Here is a 20,148-nt window from a genome sequence, read left to right as displayed (position 1 = left end):
GTATGTGTCCCGTCTTTTCCTCTTCTGATCCAGCTCCCTGCTAATGTCGCTGGGAAAGCAGGGAAATATGGCCCAAGTGCTTGTGTCCTTGTACCTGTGGGGGAGACCCAGATGAAGCTCCTGGCTTCATATTGGCCAAACTCTGGCCACTGCTGCCATTTTGGGACTGAATCAGCAGATGGAAGACCTTTCTCTCTGTCTCTCCCTCTGTCTGAATGTCTATCTCTCAAATAAATTCCCAGGAAATTATTAACGAATCTAATATAAAGTATGCTCTTGTTTAAAACAGATGTTTTCAAAGGAACATTCTCCAAAACAAAGTTTTATTTCAGGAATTCAATAATTGTTTATTATAAGAAAAATCTCTACTCTACGAAAAAATATATTCACCTAAGTACCAAGCCAATGTTAAGTGTTAACATTTTTATAAAGTAAAAACCAAAATAATTTGGGTTAATTTATAATTACTTACAAATTGTATTCCAAGAAATTTATCATTACTTAAAAAACTGTCTTCCCAGAAAGTGCATGACAACTATTAAAAAATAAAGGAGTTTAATAAACTGGCATTTATATTCTATACATATGAAAAATTAGTACTTTCCCTGCATACAAGCAGAAAGCTTTAAAATATAATGAGCAAAAATTTCATTTACAGTAATCAAAAAATAAATATAATCATAAATGTGTGGATATACATATATGAAGATTCTTCAATAAGTTTAAAAAATATAATTAAAAGATAAATTTAGGGGCCAGGGCTGTGGCATAGTGGGTAAAGCCACTGTCTGCAGTGCCAGCATCTCATGTTCATGTTCTGACTGCCCCTCTTCCGATCCAGCTCTCTGCTATGGCCTGGGAAAGCATTGGAAGATGGCCCAAGTGCTTGGGCCCCTGCACCTGTGTGGGAGACCTGGAAGAAGTCCTGGCTCCTGGCTTTGGATCAGTGCAGCTCCGGCTGTTGAGGCCATCTGGGGAGTGAACCAGCACATGGAAGACCTCTCTCCATCTCTGTAACTCTGCCCATGGTCAGCCCATCCCACTTGTCCATGACAATATGCCCCTTCCCTTCAAACCTATCCCAAGTCCCATGCCAGGACCACCTCCACATGGTATCTCCTCACAGCTTATTGCATTCTGCTTACTTCCAGTTTTGGTAACAGGATTCTTCTTCACAGCACCTGAGACCTCCTTGAGCCCACTTGGTAGTCTCCTATGTAGGATATACGCTTGAAGCAGTAACTAATGTGCTTGTGAACATCTATATGGACTCTCATCCCATCCTGTACTTCCTTTTAACCACATGACCCCATGTCATTAGCACATGAGATTAAAACTGAACACATGGTAAGGTAACCATTACCTTGCAAGAGTAACTGCCATGGCAGAGCCAGTCTCTGTGAGGTGTGAAGAAAAGAAAAGGTTCTGACAGCTGAGAAGGGAAGGGAACCAGTCCACAGAGGTTCCTAGAGATCCCTGAGCCACCACCGCATAAACAGAAATGGACCAGAGTTGACCTTTCAGTCTTGCACTTGCTCCCTGCCACCACTACACATCCTGCAGAGAAATCAATTATCTTCTCACTTGGCATTAATGAGACCCAGAATGCCAGAGGGGACACAGATGCCATGCTTGATGCCAATGAGGACAGATAGAAAATTCCAACCCAGTAGACACCAGTGTAGGGCACATGACCACAGCTGAGGCCTGGTGCCACCTCTGTAACCGCTACCAGCCCTGGGGCACCCTGCAATGACCAGTTAAATCGGTAAGTCTATGTAAACCCTGGAACTTGGCTGCTATCTTAAGAAGAATCTAGAAAGAGGTCAAGGAATTCTTAATTAAGTACACTTAAACCTTGCATAACTTTGTGTCCAGAGCTCACTCATATAAGTTTTTTGCCACTAGAAATATTGAGAAGCTTAAAAGAGAACTATGATGGAGGCCAGTGCTGTGGTATAAGAGGTAAAGACACTGCCTGCAATACCAGCATCCCATATGGGCTCTGGTTCCAGTCCCAGCTGTTCCATTTCTATTCCGGCTCCCTGCCAATGTACCTGGGAAGGTAACAGAGGATGGCCCAAGTCCTTGGGTGCCTTCTCCCACATTGGAGACTTAAAGAAGCTCCTGGTTGCTGGTGGGGCCAGCTCCGGCCATTACGGCCACCTGGAGAGTAAACCAATGGATGAAAGATTTCTGTTTCTCCCTAACTCTGACTTTCAAATAAATAAATAAATAAATCTTTTTTAAAAAGAAAGATAAATATGATGAACTACAGAAAGTCACAATTTTATACACATAAAGTAGCTCTTGGAAATACTGTATCCATTGCACCAGAGAATACAAAGAAAAATCTCAATCAATGTAGGGGACACCCATTTAATAGCTCAAAATTGCCTCAAAATAATGTACTTTGGTACAGATTCTACTTCCCTTTCTCTCTCTCTCTCTCTCTCTCTCTCTCTCTCTCACACACACACACACACACGTACAAACCAGACATTTCTCCACAAGAAACACCAGGGAAGAGGACTTAATTTTCTGTTTCATAAGGATAAGGAAAAGGGTGGGAGTGACCCCCTTTGTGATCTACCATAGTGTCCAGTGTGATCAAATGCAATTAAAAAATCAGGACATTTCAAGTTTGCTGATCCCAGATTACCTACATTTACAGACAAAGGAGATGTGAGAAGGTAGCGGTTGTAAATCAACAGAAGGATTAATAAAAAAATATATATATTATGCAGATGCCTGGCAATCAAGACATTCTGCTTAAGATAATGTCAGATCCCTGCCAGATAATGAAGCAGTTCTAAAGTCTTCTTTCCAGTATGTTTCATTTCCTTTGATTTCTTTTTGGATATTAAATTTCCACTACCTCATATAAAACTTGGTTTCTTAAAGCCACTTATCAATCCGGGCACTCAATTACAAACTCCCTCAAATTATTTCTTTGATGAAACATATTTTTAAGTAGTGAGTCCTGATATATTTCTTTACAGTCATGCTCAAATGATTTTATTACAGCCACTTCTTTTTAACAAAAATAAATGTAACTCACGAAATCCAACAGTAACACCTTAACAACTAAATAAGAAGATGACCACTTCACCTGTTTACAGAGTTATGAGAGGAGGCTAGACGAAGTAATTAAATTAAATTAAATGTGAGTATTTTGTTGGCCAGTGTTCTACTTCTGTGGATTATGCCTGCAGAAGGCAGGTGGTTTATTACAACTTGGAGAGGATTCCTGGAAAGCTAACTATTTCTCTGGGAATTTTAACCCAGAGATAAAAATTTTGGACAACTTTTCCTATTTATTCAAAACACACATTGCCAGGTAAATTGGAAGCTTCACAGCTAGCTGAATGTGGAAGTCAAACAGCTGTTATACTTGCTTCATTCCCCAAATTGATTCAGTTCCAGTTGAACTTGGTAGGGTCCAGCCAGACGTAGGCTATCCCAGACAACCATTTCCATTAGCATAAAGGTTGAATGATCCAAACTAGTGCCTGAAGTGCTTACATTTCAAGCCATCCCCCAAATAAACCTAACAGCTTCAAGCAAGCTGAAGCACCACTCTTCAACAGAACTGTTATGCCACCAGAAGAGTTAGTGACTAATGGGTTTTCTGCTATTCCTAAAATGACCCAGAAGGTTCAGTAGAAGCAGAAGTATAGACATTTGCTAGTCTCCCTTCCTCTAGCATTGCAAGGTCATCCAGTGTGAAACATGGCAGTAAGAGGACATCAATATTTAGGGCCAGGCTTAGTCCTAGTAAAATCACAGGTTTTTTTTTTTTTATATAAGAAAGGATTAGACTCCGAAATTCTGAGCATACACAACAAAATAACAACAAAAGTCATCCTTTCAGTTCTTAGATTCCTCTAAGTTAACAAGGTTAAACCATGTGGGACAATTCTGAAATTTTGCTTATAAATTCAATGCCCCAATGAGGCTTTATCTTGTTATCTCTACATTTACAGGAAAATATGCACATCCCCCCCAAAAAAAAGATGGTGCCTATCTTTCCCAACCTAATTGTGTGACAATAAATGATACCCATAAAAGAGCAATTCCTGATACCTGTGCTAACCGATGAATCCATTGTTAGAATTATAGATCATCTCATCCATTACTATCATTAACAAAACATATACACGTTGTGTTTCGTGCTATTTATTTATAAAACATAATCCATAAGATAAAGCAGTATAAAATATTTGGTAATAGAGTAACAATACATAGTTCTACAGAAACGCAATGGATTTTTTAACTGGATAGACCATAAAATGAGGAAACTTCAAATTTGGAAGGGACTTTGTAACTCTTCAAGCCACCCCCAAGAATTAGTATAAACATAGGTTTGCAGTCCAATTCTAACCAGTTGCATTGGGAATCTGGGCCTCTATTCCATTTGTATTTTATTTGTTCCAAATGGTTTATATTTCTTTTCATAGGTATGACCTCAAATTTGTAATAAACCCTTTGAAATGCCTTAAAAAATACCAAGACCCTTGTGTTTGTTCTGAGCTCTGGGATAACACAAGGAATACATAGGAGGAATATTGTAAAATGTCTCATGAAGACAGATAGGCAAGGACCCATTCTGCCACAACTGAAGTGAATGCAGAAGCAGTTACAAGGTGCAGAGAGTGGTTGAAATCAGCTTTCGTCCTGGTGGTCTCACCCAACCCACAGCAGTGTCCAGGTAAACCACTTGAATCACCACCTTAAAGCATCCTCTCTCACAACGCACAGATGAATTAGTCTCCTTTGTGATTCTACCTTGTGCTTTTATGCACAGGCTGCCAGTCCATTAAGAGTGTGTACTGACACATCTCAGGCACTTGCTCCTGCTTGACCAATTACTTCTCCAGGTGTCTTTTATTTGCCACAACAAGAACAATGCCACACCTTAAAGAAAAAAATGCCCAAGCTTCAGCTGACTGCTAAAGCATAGAAAATTTACTACTCACTAGGACTGCTATAGCAAAGTATCCCAAACTGAGTGGCTTAAACAATGTACTTTTATTGTCTCACTGTTCTGGAGGCCAGAAATCAAAGATCAGTGTGTTGATAGGACCATGCTTCCTCTGAAGGCATTAGGGAACAATCTGTTCCAAGCCTTTCTTCTAGCTTCTGGCAAATCCACAGCTTGTGGCAGCACAACTTGAGTCTTCACATGGTATTCTTTCTGTGTGTATGTCTGTCTCTAAGTATAAACTACTTCTTGTAAGCACATGGTCATATTGGATTAGAACCAACCCTAACCAGCTCATCTTAACTTAATCATCTGCAAAAATCTAATGCCCAAATAAGGTCATATTCATGGGTATTGGGGGTTAGGTCTTCAGCATATTATGGAAGAACACAATTCAACCCATAATAGCAAGGAGCATGTGCATATATTCTCTATCTGTATGCATGTATTCTCTGAACTTGCCACTCTTCATTGGTTAATAATTATTAAGCATGATCATTGATGGGTGGCTTTGTGGCACAATGTATTAAGGTACTCCTTTGGGACACTTAGCTTGGAATTCAGTCCTGCCTCTGCTTCTGATCCAGCTTCCTACTAAAACACACCCTCGGAGGCAGCAGAAGATAGCTCAAGTACTTGGGTCCCTGTCATCCATGAGGGAGACCTGGATTGAATTCCTTCAGCCTGGTCAAGCCCCACCCATTGCATGCATCTGGAGAGTGAAGCAGTGAATGAAAGATTCTCTCAATCAATAAATAAATCAGGGCCGGCGCCGGCTCACTAGGCTAATCCTCCACCTAGCGGCGCCGGCACACCGGGTTCTAGTCCCGGTCGGGGCGCCAGATTCTGTCCTGGTTGCCCCTCTTCCAGGCCAGCTCTCTGCTGTGGCCAGGGAGTGCAGTGAAGGATGGCCCAGGTGCTTGGGCCCTGCACCCCATGGGAGACCAGGAAAAGCACCTGGCTCCTGCCATCGGATCAGCGCGGTGCGCCGGCCGCAGCGCGCCGGCCGTGGCGGCCATTGGAGGGTGAACCAACGGCAAAAGGAAGACCTTTTTCTCTGTCTCTCTCTCTCACTGTCCACTCTGCCTGTCAAAAAAATAAATAAATAAATAAATGAATCTCTCCCCCCCCTCCTTCTATTTCTGTTGCTCTACCTTTCAAATAAATAAAAATATTTTTTAAGATCGATTATTGAGGATAAGGCCAAAGCTTTTTTTTTTTGAAAATTGAAAAGCTATTAGTGGGAAAATTGTAAAAATTCAAACAAGGTCACAGATTAGTACAGCCTCATAGTACTATTAATCTTCCAGTTTGACTATACTATGATGATAAGATATTAGCATTAGGGAAGCTATAAGAACTCTACTATATATGCAACTTTTCTGTAACTCTGTAATTGTTTAAAAGTGATAGAAAATATAAAAGGTTGTGGAAACTCAAACCCAGGAATTTGGCAGTTATTCAAGCTGGATTACTCCATGACTTTGAGGAATAAGCTAATTTAGATGCATATATTTTAATTAGAGTATAATCCCTTAAGTCATATATTCCTTTGTGAAGAGAGAGCTTTTTTTAGAAAATAATGCTCAGGTAAAAATTTTCCCATTGTTTATTTTAATTTCAATGCAAATTATCTTGGTAACAATTTAGAGAAAACTAGCAAATAAGCTTTGAATAAGCTTCAGTTATACAGCTATATAGAGATGTATCTATGTCCAACCAACCTTCCTTTGCTGATCAGCTCTGTTCCCTAGACTATTAAAGTTAAATATGTAACTGATCTTGTATGGTGTATATTAAATCATATATATATATATAACTGTTCAAATATGTATTTTTTCTCTTTAATGCTGTAAAACCTTGTTTTCCAAAGTCATAAGAGCACTGGGAAGGGACTGGCAGGGGCTTGGATTGACAATCAAAATGTCTTTGGTTCCTGAGTTCCTCCAAAATAATGTTACTTGGACTACAAATTCTCAAGATACTCTCCATGATAGTTCTCACATTACTCATCAACAGTCCTTTGTGGCTACTGAAGTCTTTTTAACTATTATTAACTATTATCCTGATGTCTCTTGGCTTTTGAGTCAGCCTAAATTTCAACACCTGCTCTACCACAAATAATTCGACTCTGAGCAAGCCATTTACCCTGTCTGGACCTCAGTTTCTGCATTTCCAGTAATACTTCTTTTCTCCTCTCAATGTGTGATTTAATTAGATGTTTATGGTACACAGCAACCACTCAGTACAGATGGAAACTATAGATTCTGTAATCATATAATCCTTATTATAATCCTGAGTAGTTGCACCTGACCTTGACACAGTATTGCCCCTAGGTTTTTTCCTTATATGTAAATTGTAGATAATTATGGTACCTCTTTCACAGGGTGTGTGTGTGGATTAAGATGAAATACCCATGGGAAGTACTTCGCACAATGTCTGCCCAGCTAGTCCCATATAAACATAAATTGTTGTTGTTGTTGCTGTTAACAAGCCCATGAGGGAGCCCAATGCTGCCACTGCAGGGGTTGCTGGCAACTTTATCATTATTTCCATGCTCTTTCAGCAGTCATGTGGGTTCAAGACATGGAAGAATAGTTTCTCCTTACCCAGGAAATACAACCACGACTTAATAATACAAACACTAGCTGGTTCTTTCAGCATCTATAGATGCCTCCCTAGGTAGTTGGAAAATACTCCCTAGATCTTTGCTGCTTACAGTAGGTCCAAGGACCAACAGTATCAACATCATTTGGGAGCCAATTAGAAATGGATCCCCTGAAGTTTCATCTCAGACCTAGTGAATCAAGATCTACTTCTTAACCAGATCCCTAGGTGACTCATATGTATAAGAAAGTTGGATACACCACTAGTCTGAAGCTTGCTCAGGGTCCTTTAAGAGATATAAGCCATTGGTGGGTTCCAAGATACCTTTCCCAACTTTGCAAATATATCTAATACCAGCTTCTTTAGATGTCAGAGTGGAGTTAGATGTAGGTGAGCTCTTGGCACCTAGACATACCCCACTCTGCTTTCCAGATTATTTCAGCATCTGTTCCTGATTCCAGGATCTAGACGATTATTCTGTTTAGTATAAGTTCATAAGATTTCTAATACAAAACTCAACTTTATGTTCTCCACCCACTCCCTGAGCATTTCAATGTTTTCAGTGAAGCTTGAGAACAATTCCATTGTTTCATCTAAACAATACGCCCAAAGCCCTGAAACTAATAAACTGTTAAAAGACACATATTTTTTTACTCTGAAAAATGTCTTTAATGTACTTTCAGATATTACAATCTACCCAGTCACACTTTATTAATACCTGCATTGTTAATATAGGAATAAACACTTTGTGTTATAGCTCTCCAAAACAACCTTCCACAATGGAAATTACTTAAATATCTATTAAGTCTAAATTGATTTCCACTTTTGAAATGTGTTTAGCTGTACATCTTCATAATGGTTTTCAGTGCATATGTATCTAATAATGTAGCTGGATTGGAAAGTTATAGATAATAGTTTAATATCTAAGCCATCTTTATACAAGGGAGCTTCCTAATAAAGATTCATTTTCACATATATTCATCAGAGAGCAAATAAGGTTATTTCCCCTACTCTTCCACCTCTTTCAAATATAGTCATCTGTAAAAAGGCCAAGGCATTAGAAGAGATTATTTATATTCATTTTAGTAAACTCAAATAACTAAAGACACAAAACCCATTATGTTTCACTGGCAGCAGAATCTCATCCTGAAAGGTTACCCAAAGCTCAATGACAATTTCAAGGACATCAGGCTATGAAGGCATGGAAATCTCAAGCCTGTAGGGTTGCTGAGATCACCCTGTGCATTTATTTACCTGTGTTTAGGTATGTGCATTACAATCATATTGACCTCCCACATAGAGTTAGAAGAGAAAACATAATGAAAAAAAAAACCTATGATCCACACTCCAATGTAAAGTGGACTATACTGAAATACCAGTATCAAACCAACAATTTTAAAAACAAGTTTATGGAGAAAAATATATACCTTCCATTCTGACTCGTAACTGCAGAGATGAAGACCAAGGATAAAGATGAATAAAGAATAGGATGGACAAAACCCTTTTGTGCTCTTAGAGCATCAATGAAGCCAGGCAGTAAGGGTTGGAGGAGTGGGAAGGGATGGGAGTAGACAAGGAATGCTTCATTTTTTTGAGTGATTTTTTTGAGGAGAAAGCACACACATCTATAAATTTTAAGTGACCCTTTATTTATTTTTAGCTAGATTCCACAGACAAGGAGTAGAAAATCTACTTTACAAACTAAAATATTCAGAGTCAGTGTGATGATGAGAATAGAAGGGAAAGGTCAAAGTTCTAAGGTCTCAGGTGCGATAAACATAAAGCAGTCTTATTCTGAATGCTCATAGAAATGTAATCCAATCGCCAGGGTCACATAAGTGAAGGTAATTTACTTCTGGGTCTGGTACTTAAAATGGGCAACTGACTTTATTCTTCAGAAAACATACAAGTGAGAAAGTGTTTCATTTTATCCCACCCTCATTATCTCAGCCTGAGTAAACTACATATTTCTGACTACATTATAACAATTTCTGTATATTTCATCAAAAACTACATTCACTATATCTAGATTTTAATCCCTTTCAGGGTTGGGAAATGTCTGGCCAGCAGGCCATATAAAGCTGACAAAATCACTTGGCCCGGCCCTGCAAAGGCAACTACAGGCAGGGCTCAAATTCAATAAATTTATAGCAGGCTAATTTTTAGGCTGATACTTCTATGTGGCCCATGAACGATTTTATAAATATCCAAATAGCCCTTTGTACAAAAAAAATGTTGCCCACCTTTGTGAAATCATTCAAAATAATAAGTATTCCTAAAATGCTTTTACAACCCTAGATTTATTGCACAAGAAAAATATATTTCTGAAATACAGTTCCTTCATCTAATGTATTATTTACACAGTGATTCTAAACCCAATAGCCTATCCAAAATAAGACTATGTTTTTATTGACACTCCACCAACTCAACTTAATTCAAGAAATCTATCTTCAAATATGCACTTGGCTAATCAATTTGTGTATGACATGTCTACATCTCAATGACTATGGTCTATAGTCTTCTCTGATTAAAAAAATTCATCATGACAGAAAAATTAATTAGACACAAAACTTTTAAACTAACATGTTTATAAACCAAGGAAATTTTAAGAAGCCTGAGGGAAAATAACCAATGCATATAATAACCCTAATAGCTATCAAACTTCTTTGTTTCACTTCTGGTTAGATTTCAAACACTTGAAAATAGCAGTCAAATGCAATGTTCTATTCCTATACCCCCACAGAATTTGGTACAATGTTTGTCACATAAGTATTTGACAAATACAGGTTGAGGCTCCCTAATCCAAAAAAAATTTTTTTTTTTTTTTTTGAGATTTAAAATCAAGAGTCGGAGACCTCCAGCCAAGAGCAACATGGACTGGGCCTTCCAAGAGAGGAAAAAAACGCAAAGAGGCTGGTGGTAGCAGGGTTTTTAAGCACAATTTGGGGGAAGAAAAGAACTTATCAGCTTGACATTCAGTGACAAGGCAGGGACAAAAACAAACAAACAAAACAAAAAACAAAAAACACATCAAAAGTCCTGATGTTGAGTTGAAGATATATTTCTTGAATTAAGTTGAGTTGCAATAATTTATCCTGTCTGGCTTGCTCTCCATAAAACAAAGCCATCAGAAGGGTGGGATAGGGAACTTGCTTTCACCATAAACTATGGGCTCAGGAGGATGGAAATGCTACTCCCTTAATATTCTTTAAAACTGGAAGCTTCCAAGGTGGCAAAAGTTTTTAAATGATCCAAAATTCAAAAGTTTTTGATTGCTAACATGATGCTCAAGACTTTTTAGATTTTGAAGCACTCCACATTTTGGATTTTCATGTTAGGATGCTCAACTGGTAAAGTCTATGTAAATATTCCAGAATCTAAAAAACTCCAAAAATCTCAAATACTTCTGATCCCAAGCATTTCTGATAAGAGATACTCAACCTGTGATTCTAAATTGAGAATTGTCAGGGAACTTTATAGGTTCCAGCACAAGGGAAGAGGAGTACTGAGAAGCTTATTCTGATAGAAAATAAAAGCATTCTTTTAACCCTACAGAAGCAAACAGCAAACATGGCAGGCAGGAGGAAAGTCTGGCCAAATAGGAAGGCATGTGGCCAGGGGAAGAATTTCAAGATGTTGCAAATGTCTGAATCAACAGAATCAGTTGGTTGCCATTTTGCTGAGAATAATTTAAGTTTATCATAAAATCTATTTGACTACACATCTCCTTTTTTACTCTTTACATTATTAGTTAATTTATACTATCTTTCATTTGCTCAAATTAATGTGAAATTAGTAAAGGAAAAAAGAAAAAGGCATCAGGAGTCAATTAGGAAAAATATGGTCTATTCCCTGAAGGATAAAAGAAATCAAATGGATGTTCTTCCTTTCAAGAGAAAATGTCTCCTCTTCTACTCAACCCTGATTTAGACTTTACCAGATTATTTGTGAGATGAATATTTCAGACCCAAACTCACCATTTGCAATATTTTCAGTTTGTAATATATACTGTGAATCAATCTCCAACATGGCAACAGCAACTTAGTGCCACTAAGACAGAATTTTAATACATATGACCTGAAGACTAGAATAAAAATCTCTTTTTGCTGTAGAATAAAGTGGCAGCAGAGAGATGAAAGGCAGAACTACCTGCATTCGTCTGGATACTTTTCCTATTGATGTAGGCAGGAATAGAGGATAAAATTGAATAGGTTTGTGAGCTGGAAGACCACGCCTGCACCACACCCATGTGTGACCTCATGCCTTACCTGACCCCACCTGTATGGCCTCCTGTCAATCAGGCTACATAACCACTCCCCTTTGGAAGTGGATAAAAGGCCTGGAACATGGTGGGCCCCTTCCCTTATTTCCCTTATTGACCTTTTGTTGGCCTTGTTGCCCTGTGCCATCAGGGCACATTGCCACTCCATTCTCTGCTTTCCTGCCTGCATCTTGCTCCAGGTGGCTCCTGGCCTGCTCTCTGCCTGGTATGGACTCAACTCAACTTCTAGACTTAAATGAAACCCTCACTCTCCTGTGTATTTCTCACTGAATAAAAAGCTTAAAAACTTACCATGTTATCTGGTCTATTTGAGCCAGTATTCAGAATTTTTTTTCTGAATGTGTGGCAAGAGCCCACAAGTATATTAACATTGGAAATTATTAATAAGCAGGACGGTATCACTATGACAGATGCAGAGGGACTTTCTGGTGATGATGCTACTTCTTGTGCTTTCAAGTAAATGCTGCTTTTCAAAATATTAGGAGATAATTAGGAAAAATATGGTCTATTCCCTGAAGGAAATTTCTTTTAAGAAATCAAATGGATGTTCTTCTTCCTTTCAAGAGAAAATGTCTCCTCTCCTACTCAACCCTGATTTAGACTTCACCAGATTATTTTTATAAATTATTTGTGATATTTTTAAAACTTAACTTGTGATATGTATAAAGGTCATCTTGCGAATACCCAGCTCTCCCTTTCCTAGCTCTTATTACCAATTCTTACTTATTTGGCAGAATTAAGCCCAGTCCAAAGTTCCATTTCCCCTTGATGCTATCTCTAACTTCCAAAGGCAATGCTATAGACAGATATTACTTTCCATAAAACTGATCTGTAACTTCTATAGATCATTGATCATCTAAACCTGATCTGCCACATTTGTTTGTAGATAAAGTTTTATTGGATGGCAAGACTGTATTGTATATGGCTGCTTTCATACTACAATGATAGAGTATTGGATCAGAGACTATATGAACTTCAAAGCTGGAAATATTTACTATCTGAATCTTTAGAGAAAAAATTTGGTGAACTTACTTATAATAAAAGTAGCAAACACTGCTCTGCCTTACTCTGTGCAAGCTACCTTAGAAAGAGACTAGTACAACATCATGGAAGAAGATATACAAATGGCCAATAGGCATACAGAAAGATCCATATCATTACTTACAGGAGAAATGCAAACTAAAACCTCAATGAAACACTACCTCACACACATTAGCATGTTTGAAATTAAGGCAACTGACCATACCAAGTGTGGGCAAGGATGTAGAAGAGTTAGTACTCTCAAACACTGTGGAAATATAAAATGGCAAGAACACTTAAGGAATTAATTTGGTATTTTCTTATAAAGCTGAACATACCCTTCTCTATGATTCAGAAGTTCTACTTCTAGATATTTACCCAAGAGAAACATATGTTCACAAAAAATATTTGGCCATGAATGCTCAAAGCAGCTTTATTCATAACAGCCAGAAGTCAGAAAAAATTTTCAATGACCATCAACTGGATAAACAAATTGTACTATATACACTCAATGGAATACTACTCAATAAAAAGGAATAAACTAATAATAGAAAGAACAATACGTGCAAATTTCAAAAACATAAGGCTAGATAAATGAAGACAGACCTAAGTGAGATTTGACAAGGATGGTACACACAGGAGCTTTTGGGGTACAGATGTGGAAATCTTAATTCCAGTGCTGTTTATATGAGGGACCTTCAAAAAGTTAATGGAAAATGCATATTATAAAAATGCTTGGATTTCAAAATTTTTATCACAGTAAAGTCAATTTCTAATTCCATTTTCCACAAGCCTTTTTACTTTTTTATTTATTTGATAAGCAGTTGGATAAAGAGATACAGAGATACAGACAAAGACATAAGAACTCCCATCTGCTGGCTCAGTCCCCAAATGCCCACAATGGCCAGGACTGGGCCAGACGGAAGCCAGGAGCCAGAAACTCAATTCAGGTCTCCCATATGGGTGGCAGGAACCCAGCTACCTGAGCCATCATCTCTGTGATCCATTGATAGGAAGCTGGAATTGAGAGCAGTGCCAGGACTCAAACCCAGGCACTGTAATACGGGATGTAGGCATGCTAACTAGCACCTTAACAGCTTCAACACCTGTCTCCCACAAACATTTTGAAGTATCCTTGTAGAAATTAATAAAACATGAAAACTCACCAAAATGTAAATTTAAAGTATTTTATTGTGTATAAACTATATAAGCTAAGAAATGCATAATTGTTCTGTAATCTTTAACTGAGCCTGATCATCTATCCTGAAGTCTCAAATTTACTTTGATTCTTCGTTCACATATGCGGTGACTGTTCCTCGCCACCGCCGGAGAATTAGGCAGGCTGCCCGCAGCTTGCCTTGACCGAGGAGGGGAAAGTGCGCCACCCGCCACTCAGCCTTCCCCAAACCCGGGGGACAATCAGGCGCAGTGTGGAGCCCAGTCGAAGCAGTGTCTCACTTTACTGTAAAAGGGAGGTGTATATACAGCTGAGGTACAGAGCAGATGGTACAGAGCAGAGGGGTAGGGTGTTGTGATGCAAAAGGGTCTTAGCCACTGCTATTATACCACCTTAATGATCCTTAGGCAGAAGCGCCCTGGGGCTGGGGTGTTTGCTACCAGGGATTTGAAACTTAAAGTCAGGTTTTCAAATTCAAGGCAGGCTCAGAAAGTTCCTCTAGGCCTCTCCGGATTCAGCGTCCCCTACACATATAGTAGTTCTCTATTATGATCCAACCTTTGAATGCCTCATATTCTAGTACTCACACAGTACTATATATCTTCTAATTATATTACTTGTTTTATATTCCTGTTATGAATCTGATATTAACTATTACTATCCCCTTAAAGGTCATCATATCCCACTATCTTTCTTACCTTAAACATTCTCCTAATGCAGAAAAGTTCATATGTCCCAAGTTATTCATTCTATTTTCATCATCATACAGAATATGCCTATCTCTAATTCCAGCTGTTTCTAATTCTGCTTTTTGTAACTATAATCAAAAATTTCACTCTTCCACATAATAGTCATGGAAATATTTGATACAGATAATTTAAATAGATCATCTCTCCCTAAATCCTTGCATTCCCAACCATTTCTTGAGAAAAAAAAAAAAACCTCCAACGCTCAAATGCAGACTTCTAGTTGAATTCTTGATATCCTGCTCTACTAAAGTTTGTGTTCACACCACTGATTAAGCAACCAAGTGAAATTATTCTTACAGTCCAGAAGGTAAAACTATAAACAGCAGGCAAAATGTTTAGGATAAACTATATTTGCTTCATAGGAGAGCTATTTTCCTAACAATCTAAACAGTCCCAAAATGTAATGTTCAAGCAAAGAGTACATTAGTTAGATATTGAAAAGAAATGAGTATTTCATAGAAGTTGAACTGAAAAAAATCTTTAAAATATTCTTCACTACTCCAATTCTGTAACTCTTAAAGGCCTCCAAGCTTATGAGATGGAACTGGTGAGTTGGTAAAGACAACAAAAATTTGGGCCGGCGCCGCAGCTCACTGGGCTAATCCTCCGCCTAGCGGCGCCGGCACACCGGGTTCTAGTCCCGGTCGGGGCGCCAGATTCTGTCCCGGTTGCCCCTCTTCCAGGCCAGCTCTCTGCTGTGGCCAAGGAGTGCAGTGGAGGATGGCCCAGGTGCTTGGGCCCTGCACCCCATGGGAGACCAGGAAAAGCACCTGGCTCTTGGCTCCTGCCATCAGATCAGCGCGGTGCGCCGGCTGCAGCACGGCGGCCATTGGAGGGTGAACCAACGGCAAAAGGAAGACCTTTCTCTCTGTCTCTCTCTCTCACTGTCCACTCTGCCTGTCAAAAAATAAAAAAAAAATAAAAAAAAAGATTCATTTAAAAAAAAAGACAACAAAAATTTAAAAAATCAGAATGTGATTAAATGGTCCATTGGGCCTATACTAAGTTCTTGAATAAGATTAAACAATTATGGAGTTGAACAGGATAAAGAATGGGTTTCACATTTAACCTAGAAAATAATTTTTCATATTCTCATGATTTCTCACATTTTCACATTTTTCCTAAGGTCATCAGACACTGGACTATATGCTTTGTTCTACCCTGCTGGTTAAACAATACCCAAAGTACCACATGAAATAGAGAGAAAAACGATGCCCCAGGCTGATTTGGCCAGTAGGTCACTAATAAATGATTCATAATAAATAACATGTCCTGGAAAACAAACAAAAGGGAAAGTAGTCAAAACAGTTTTCAGTCCTATACTAAGCCATTCCATAAAAAGGACTAAAAGAATGCAATCAGTGCATTTGCAGAGTTTAAAATTGTTACCCACAGAACAGGGACTCAGAATTCCAATCTGCTTTGTGTTTTCCTCCCTCTCTCATATAAATGAACTTACCCTAGGATCTCACCAGGTTGTGGCTTTTAGAATTCTGCTTTTGCTTGCAATTGATATGATTTTTTCCCCTTTTTTAGAGGAAAAATGCATTAAAGATTCCGTTCTTTATAGTTTTCCAAACAACATGAGCTCAGCACACAGATTTGGTTTTAAAAGCAACTTATCAACATTGACAGCATTCTCTTAAGAACAGCTGTTGCCTCATAGACTACAGTGTGAACATACCCCTGAATTTAGAAACAATTCTGCTTAGAAGGAATATTGCACATTTAGCACCCTCCCCTTAATTACTGAAGACATTTCCATGAAAGCCCAGTCTTTGGCAACTTCACCTTAAATTTTAAGAACCTAAGAAAAACAATAAGTCCTGAAAGGTGTCATTCTGTAATAATGAGTTTAGGGGCTGGCACTGTGGTGTAGCAGGTGAGGTCACCTCCTGCTGCACTGGCATCCCAAATGAGTACCGGTTCGAGACCTGGCTGCTCCACTTCTGATCCAGCTCCCTGCTATGGCGCGGGAAAACAGTGGAAGATGGCCCAAGTTCTTGAGCCCCTGCACCCAAAGGAGGCTCCTGGCTTCGGATCAGCACAGCTCTGGCTGTTAGAGCCTTCTGGGGAGTGAACCAGCAAATAGAAGATTCATTCTCATTCTCTCCCTCTCTCTCTCTCTCTCTCTGCCTCTGCTTCTCTTGTAGCTCTGCCTTTCAAACAAATCAAATAAATCTTTTAAAAAAAAATGAGAGTTCAACTTGCGAAGGAAGAGCCATCTCCTCTTCACATGCCTCAGTCTAGCAGTCTATTTTTGACTTTTAGAATTCCTCTTTTGTTTCTTTTATGGAGCTGTCAAAACTAGTTCCTATGCAATCCTAACTGTGAGTTGCAAGGTCATGTTAGTCTTGACTCTGACAGTACAAAATGAATTTATAAAGATACTATTATTCATTCTTTTTATGTTTGAGATGCTTTAGGCAAATTTGCATAATTCACGTTTGGCAAATTTTGTAAAAAGCCATGCCAAACATTTACAACTGATGTAAGTCTTAAGGGTACCACGTGCATAAGTTTATAAGTGGAGACAGGTGAGTGAAGGAGTTAGAGAAAAATAAAATAAAATAAAATATTGAAGCAACAAACATTAAAATTGTCTCACTTTTCTTTCAGAGTGATTGTTGATGATGTAGAATGGTTTCTGTTAATGAATTGCCTCTTATATATATCTCAAAATAAATTCCTACTGACCTTCTAGAGTTCACTGTTCAACTGGGTTGTTAACATTCACAAATGATTAAAGCCTTACAAAGCCTAATATTTCCTATATTAACATACTGTATTGTGCTCACAAGAAAAAATATGGAAGTAACATTTTTAACCTTTCCTTCTATTAGGAAATCTTTTAGGAATTGGGTACTATTCAAGGAAAATAGAAATAATTAAGTACATAAATTAAGACAGGCTTGAGAGTTTTTTGAACATAGCATTTAATGTACATATCCAATCTTTAAGACAACATGATAGTTTTTTTTAATGGAAAGTTTTAAGCAGACAAGGGTAATGATAGAAAAAAAGGTTTATAGGAAGACAAAAAAAGACAAAAAAAAAAGCTTAGGTGCAAACCAACCACTTATTCCTTTTGTTAATCTTAGAATCAACCCTAAACTGTGGTATTTCTGAAGATGTATCACTATCAATAAGGAACCAGAATACCAGAATTAAAGCAATAAGGTTGTCTACCTACAACTTTGTTCATTTTTATCATCTCTTAAAAATCAAAATTTGGGCCTGGCACTGTGGTGTAGTGAGTAAAGCCGCTGCCTGCAGTGCCGGCATCCCATATGGGCACCGGTTTGAGTCCCGGGTGCTCCTCTTCCAATCCAGCTTTCTGCTATGGCCTGGGATAGCAGTAGAAGATGGTCCAAGTCCTAGGGCCCCCGCACCCATATAGGAGACCCAGAAGAAGCTCCTGGCTCCTGGCCTCGGATCAGCTCAGCTCTGGCCATTGTGGTCATTTGGGGAGTGACCTGGTAGAATGGAAGACCTCTCTGTCTCACTCTGGCACTACTTCTCTAATACCGTCTTTCAAACAAATAAAACAAATTTTTTTAAAAAATCAAAATTTCCAGTATTAAAAAATAAAGTTGGCACAGCTTGTGTAAAAAGACAACTGCATGAAAACCTCATTACATACCTTAAGGTATGGTGTCACAAGTGCTTTTCCATACCTTCTTCTTATCTGTGGCTTTCAAAAATTTTTAAATTAAATTCCATTACTCAAGATGGACTACATTATGTTGCTTTAATGAATAACTCCCCAAATCTCTGTAGTTCAGCACAATTAAAGATTATTTCTTGCTCATGTTACGTGTTCAATGTGTACCACTTAGAAATTTGTTTAATAGAGGCAAAATTTGAGCAAGTGCTCCCACAAACATAGCAACAATGAGAACAAAATCGAAGATTATCTCATAAAGTACCACTTGGAAGTGAAACATATAAAAGAATACTTCAAAAATTTCATAATAAATTGGAATTCAAACATAAAAACATAAACTTTATTTTTTAACAGAAGCTCCATCAAGTTCAAGATATTTTTCTAAGTAATAATACATGCCATTTAGATAATCCCTGAAGAAATAAGCATCCTAAGAATTTAACTAAGTCCATGTAGTCTTTTTTTTATTATTAACTGAAGGACAATAGATGTTTTTTAAAGATATTTTAAGATTGGGAAACAAGAATAAGTCAAAAGAGCTAACCCGGACTATAAAGTGGATGCCTAATGATTTCCAAGTAAAAATCTCACAGAACAAACATTGTCAAAGGTGAAAAAGGACTCCCCAATGAAGCTTTTATGGGTATTTGTCAGGGGAATCTTTGGCTAATTTTCTCAAAACACTCTCCTTTTAGACAGATGCTACTGTTCATCCCTCCAGAAAGCCAATAAACACGCTTTGAGTATCTCACAAAAACTGTTGCTATGAACATTTCTCTTGACCACTTCTGCTTTTACTGGCCCACTTCCATTTCTTGGTAGCCACTGCTTTCATTGTGCTATGTCCACCACCCATGACAATTCTTCAGAGAAATTTTTCAGGATCTCATTCCCAATTATTTAAGAATTTCATTGTAATCTCTGCTCTCATCTGCAACTGATCTGGTAGCAAGACTTTTGGCATACAATTAGCAGAGAGTTTGTCCCACTTTAATTTTTCAGATGTTTCTGTTGGTGGCAACTGCTTCTACTGCTAATTGTCATTCCTCTTCAGTTAATTCTCAAACAAGATGACTTTTTTTCCTCCAAATTGATATGGACTGCCATCTTCATTTTCAACATTTATTTTCTCTCCTTAAAACAAATCATCCATTTGTAAACTGTTGATTTCTTTTAGGTATTGTCTCCATAAACTTTTCATAAAGCTTTAATGGTTTCAAAAACTTTTCTTCCACCTAAGCTTCACCATCAATTTGATGTTTATTCTTTAATTTTAGCAGAATTCAGAATTTAGCTGCTTTTACCAGGGCTCTTTTCAAACTGATAAATTTTACAGTGCTTCAAAGCAGATTCTGTTCAGACATGTTATAACAAGTTGGTATGGGTCTGTTTTGCCATAAACATTTGAAATTCACACTTTTCATAATCCATATTTCCATGAACATTTTCAAGAATCCTCGTACATTCTACCCACATATCATCTGCGAAAACAAGTCAAATGGCCACACTTAGTGTCACAACCAATGGTGAAATACAACCCTACCCTATACCCAGAGAGCAGAGAGCTGAAAATCTGAAGGATCTTCAGGAAGTTCACGGAAAATGCATATTATGATTTCAAAACGTATTGAATCAAAAGAAACTAATCTTTTCTTTCCTTTA

General features: G+C 38.1%; 1 pseudogene; it reads right to left on the bottom strand.

The window, feature by feature from the left end:
* Positions 1-1,330: 1,330 nt before the first annotated feature.
* LOC100346659 (large ribosomal subunit protein eL15-like) overlaps positions 1,331-20,148 on the bottom strand; it is a 190,095-nt pseudogene continuing 171,277 nt past the window's right edge.

The sequence above is a fragment of the Oryctolagus cuniculus genome, chromosome X (genome assembly GCF_964237555.1).
Source record: "Oryctolagus cuniculus chromosome X, mOryCun1.1, whole genome shotgun sequence".
In the NCBI taxonomy this organism is placed as follows: Eukaryota; Metazoa; Chordata; class Mammalia; order Lagomorpha; family Leporidae; genus Oryctolagus; species Oryctolagus cuniculus.
Note: the sequence above shows the minus strand (reverse complement) of the source record. Positions and strands in the feature narration are given on the sequence as shown.